Raw genomic sequence first — 6,067 nt, 5'->3', positions numbered from 1 at the left:
CCGATGCTCCAGTGCAGAGTAACTTAGCATCACAAAAAGTTTATCTTACCATGTCAGTCAAAACTACTCCCAGTTCCTTGGACACATTTTAAGAAGAAAAGGAGATAATTTAGAAAAGACCATCTTACAACACAAAAGCAAAGGCAGAAGACCACAAGATGGAGCAGCACGCAAATGGTTGGCTCAAGCAAAGAAGATTACCTACCTACCTCTTCTGAAAATATTAAGACGAGCTTAAGTTACTATGAATGGAGGCACCTAGCCAAAGATTCAGTTACTTAAAAAATGAATGAAGAAATGATGTTACAAAATGCAGCATCGATTAAATGGGCTAATGATGACGATGTGGGGATATATATGACTACATGCTTATTTACATAAGTAAGCAAATATTACCTATGAATCACCTGTTATAAAGTTTGCAGCTGGAGGTACTATGTATCCAAATTTATAAATGATGAACATATGTGTAAATACACTCCTGGAAATGGAAAAAAGAACACATTGACACCGGTGTGTCAGACCCACCATACTTGCTCCGAACACTGCGAGAGGGCTGTACAAGCAATGATCACACGCACGGCACAGCGGACACACCAGGAACCGCGGTGTTGGCCGTCGAATGGCGCTAGCTGTGCAGCATTTGTGCACCGCCGCCGTCAGTGTCAGCCAGTTTGCCGTGGCATACGGAGCTCCATCGCAGTCTTTAACACTGGTAGCATGCCGCGACAGCGTGGACGTGAACCGTATGTGCAGTTGACGGACTTTGAGCGAGGGCATATAGTGGCCATGCGGGAGGCCGGGTGGACGTACCGCCGAATTGCTCAACACGTGGGGCGTGAGGTCTCCACAGTACATCGATGTTGTCGCCAGTGGTCGGCGGAAGGTGCACGTGCCCGTCGACCTGGGACCGGACCACAGCGACGCACGGATGCACGCCAAGACCGTAGGATCCTACGCAGTGCCGTAGGGGACCGCACCGCCACTTCCCAGCAAATTAGGGACACTGTTGCTCCTGGGGTATCGGCGAGGACCATTTGCAACCGTCTCCATGAAGCTGGGCTACGGTCCCGCACACCGTTAGGCCGTCTTCTGCTCACGCCCCAACATCGTGCAGCCCGCCTCCAGTGGTGTCGTGACAGGCGTGAATGGAGGGACGAATGGAGACGTGTCGTCTTCAGCGATGAGAGTCGCTTCTGCCTTGGTGCCAATGATGGTCGTATGCGTGTTTGGCGCCGTGCAGGTGACCGCCACAATCAGGACTGCATACGACCGAGGCACACAGGGCCAACACCCGGCATCATGGTGTGGGGAGCGATCTCCTACACTGGCCGTACACCACTGGTGATCGTCGAGGGGACACTGAATAGTGCACGGTACATCCAAACCGTCATCGAACCCATCGTTCTACCATTCCTAGACCGGCAAGGGAACTTGCTGTTCCAACAGGACAATGCACGTCCGCATGTATCCCGTGCCACCCAACATGCTCTAGAAGGTGTAAGTCAACTACCCTGGCCAGCAAGATCTCCGGATCTGTCCCCCATTGAGCATGTTTGGGACTGGATGAAGCGTCGTCTCACGCGGTCTGCACGCCCAGCACGAACGCTGGTCCAACTGAGGCGCCAGGTGGAAGTGGCATGGCAAGCCGTTCCACAGGACTACATCCAGCATCTCTACGATCGTCTCCATGGGAGAATAGCAGCCTGCATTGCTGCGAAAGGTGGATATACACTGTACTAGTGCCGACATTGTGCATGCTCTGTTGCCTGTGTCTATGTGCCTGTGGTTCTGTCAGTGTGATCATGTGATGTATCTGACCCCAGGAATGTGTCAATAAACTTTCACCTTCCTGGGACAATGAATTCACGGTGTTCTTATTTCAATTTCCAGGAGTGTATATAAGTAATGTATTTGACATCTGTTATATCATTCTGTTATGTGGTCAAAGGACTACCAAATAAAATGCACCCATAAAAATGAACTAATTCCAATACAGTACTCATAATGCAGAGACTATTAATAGAATTGTGGCGGAAGAGAAACAAGGCACCGAAGGTACAAAAAAACATGAAGGATGACTGACCTGTATTTGTTTGAATGAACTATAAAATGCCACACAGTAGGCTGACACATAAAATGTTGCACAGTAGTGGTAATCTGTTGCTTGTTTGTACCATAAAATATAAATGTTTCCTGAAGAGACCAAAAAATTAAAAATAATAAACATTGTACAGTTCCTTTTGCACAGTAATTGTAACATAACTCAAACAGATAAGAAAACAATACTTTCCAACTTCAGTAAATGATTAATAAGTCAAGGAAATTGAAGAAAGTGTAGTTTTATTTATTTATGTTACCCTCCAGCAGCTTGTTCATGCAGAACTAACATGGGAAAACAGGAGATGTAACATATATTAGACAAAACACAAGTTCAGAAACACTGAGACAAGTAAATTTGATAGGGATCAGCACATAGAAATGTGTGCTTGTGAATTAATACTGAAAAATAGTTCAGTTTTAATAGTAACTATATAGTTCCCCGCTGGGAAATTTTGAACTGTTTATGAGGAATCTGGAATCTTTATCATGCTATCTGTCAGACAACAGCAAGCAGTTAATAGTCTGTGGTGACTTCAATGTATACTGTCTTACAGTACGGATACTTCTCTGCACGGATAAGTTAGAATAATTAATAACTCCGGGAACCAAATGCTGACTTAAAATTTAATCTATTCCATGATAAATTCATACTGTTATTTTTAAATAGCTTTCTGCATAAGTTAACCAGCAATGTGGAAAACCATGGATCACTATAGGGTATAAAGTAACTTGTGAAAGGAAAAGGGAAATGTATCTGTTGTCAAGAACAAGTAGAGATCATGCAATAGTTGCACGCTACGAAAACTACTCAAAATTATTATTTGAAAATCAAAGAACATGCACATAATGTCAAAAATTAGTACTGTAATTCCAACAAAAGACTTAAGGCAATATAGAATGTAGTAAAATGAGAGACAGGACAACCAGCCACAGAACAGGATATCATTATTGATCTGAATGGAAGGGCAGTAAATGATTAGTTGCAGGTAGCAAGTATAACACCATTTCTTAAATACAGTAGAAAGCATAGGGACAAACAGTTCAAGAAAAAATCACAGAAGTATATGGAAAAAGTACATAAACCTCAATCATATGAATGTATCACCAACTTCTTCTTCTGAATTAAGGAAATTATACTTTTCCTCAAAAATAAAAGTGCATCTGGTTTTGATGGTGTTTCCAATAGAGTACTACAGTCGGTTCTCATATAATTAGCTGCCTAATCTGAAGTAGGCAATGCATCACTAACTCAAGGGATTTTTCCATAGAGGCTAAAATATGCCACTGTCAAAGCCCTATTTAGGAACACCCGTTTCACTGCTGGCATCATTTTCCAACATCTTTGAGAAGGTGGTGTATACTAGAATAGCATCCCACCTCAGTCACAATAATATCCTCAAAAAATCATAGTTTGGATTTCAGAAGAGTTACTCTCTTTGAGAATACCATTCACATGTTCACTCACCATATTTTAAAAGTATTAAATGATAAAATAGTGCCAGTTGGTATTTTCTGTGACCTGTCTATGGCATTTTACTGTATGGACCACAGTATTCTCCTAGACAAAATGGAATTTGATGGGACTGATGGTAAAGCCAGCCGATGGATAATGTCATTCTTAACCAAAAAAATGCAGAAAGTTGTACCTAGTAAGTAAACGAATATAGTCTGCAGACATAATTCTGACCAAGAAGAAATCAAGTATGGAACTCCCCAACACTCAATCTTAGGTATACCACTGTTCCCCATAAATGATCTTCTGTCTAATATACACACATCAAAAAATGTTTTGCATCACATTGGTTCGGAGATTTCTGGATCAACATAAACGTCATTTCCACCCTTTTTATTGCTCATGAAAACCACACATTGCATGTTCTACCACCATACAGCGAGACCTTCAGAGGTAGTGGTCCAGATTGCTGTACACATCGGTACCTCTAATACCAAGTAGCATGTCCTCTTGCATTGATGCATGCCTGTATTCGTTGTGGCATACTATTCACAAGTTCATCAAGGCACTGTTGGTCCAGATTGTCCCACTCCTCAACGGCAATTTGGTGTAGATCCCTCAGAGTGTTTTGTGGGTCATATGGTCCATAAACAGCCCTTTCCAATCCATACCAGGCATGTTTGATAGTGTTCATGTCTGGAGAACATGCTGGCCACTCTAGTCGACTGATGTCGTTATCCTGAAGGAAGTCATTCACAAAACGTGCATGATGGGGATGCAATTAGTCATCCACGAAGATGAATGCCTCACCAATATGCTGCTGATATGGTTGCACTATCGGTCCGAGGATGGCATTCACATATCATACAGCTGTTACTACGCCTTTCATGACCACCAGCGGCGTACAACAGGTGTGCATAATGCCACCCCAAAACAGGAGGGAAACTCCACCTTGCTGCACTTGCCAGACAGTGTGTCTAAGGCGTTCAGCCTGACGAGGTTGCCTCCAAACACGTCTCCGATGATTATCTGGTTGAAGGCACAAGTGACACTCATTGGTGAAGAGAACGTGATGCAAATCCTGAGCGGTCCATTCGGCATGTTGTTGGGCCCATCTGCACCATGCTGCATGGTTTCGTAGTTGTAGAGGTGGACCTAGCCATGGATGTCAGGAGTGAAGTTGCGCATGCAGCCTATTGCGCACAGTTTGAGTCATAATGCGACGTCCTGTGGCTGCACGAAAAGCATTATTCAGCATGGTGGTGTTGCTGTCAGGGTTACTCTGAGCCATAATCCATAGGTAGCGCCATCCACTGCAGTAGTAGCCCTTGGGTGGTCTGAGTGAGGCATGTTATGGACAGTTCCTCTCTCTCTGTATCTCCTCCATGTCCGAACAACATCGCTTTGATTCACTCCGAGATGCCTGGACACTTCCCTTGTTGGGAGCCCTTCCTGGCACAAAGTAACAATGCGGACGCAATCAATCTGCGATACTGACCATCTGGGCATTGTTGAACTACAGACAACACGAGCCATGTACCTCTTTCCTGGTGGATTGACTAGAACTGATTGGCAGTCGTACCCCGTCCATCTCATAGACACTGCTCATGCATAGTTTCTTACATCTTTGGGTGGGTTTAGTGACATCTCTGAACAGTCAAAGGGACTGTGTCTGTGATACAATATCCACAGTCAACGTCTATCTTCAGGAGTTCTGGGAACTCGGGAGAAGCAAAACTTTTTTTAATGTGTGTATAACAAGCAGTATTATATCTTTTTGCAGATGGCAGTAATATTGTAATCAATCCAAGCATACATACAGCAACAGAGGAAACATAAGCAATTTTCTTAGAAATATTATTGACTGGTTCTCTGTGAATGATTTTCAATTTTCAAAAGACACAACTTACAGAGTTCTGCACATGTAGGGATTCTACATCAATGAGAAGTGTAATACATCACAAGGAAATAATAAATAGGGTGGAAACTTTAAAATTCTTAGGTGTCCATTTTGATGAAAACAGAAACAGGAAAAAGCTCATTCTAGAACTCCTAAAACAACTTAGTTCAGCCACATTTTCACTTAGAAGCATTGGAAATCTAGGGGAGAGACAAATTAGTTAGTTGACATATTTTGTGTATTTTCATCCAGTAATGTCATATGGGTATATAATGTTCAGCGGTAACTCATCTTTAAGAAAGAATCTTCAGCGCTCAAAAACTTGCTGTAAAAATAATATGAGGTGCTCACCCATGATCATATGGTATATAGCTTGACTGTTGCTTTATAGTTTATTTATTCTATCATGGAATTTGTTGTAAATAATCCACTACAGTTCAAAAATTACAATACCAGAAGGAAAAATGGCATTCATTACTCCACATTAAGTTTGTCTTGATGACAACAAGGGATGCACAATAAAAGTTTTTGTTCACTTGCCCAGTGATATAAAATGTCTGACAGACAACAAAGTAAAATTTGAAAGCAAACTGTGAAAGTTTCTCCTTAAC

This window comes from Schistocerca nitens, chromosome 3 (assembly GCF_023898315.1).
Source record: "Schistocerca nitens isolate TAMUIC-IGC-003100 chromosome 3, iqSchNite1.1, whole genome shotgun sequence".
Taxonomy (NCBI): Eukaryota; Metazoa; Arthropoda; class Insecta; order Orthoptera; family Acrididae; genus Schistocerca; species Schistocerca nitens.
This window is presented reverse-complemented; position numbering follows the sequence as displayed.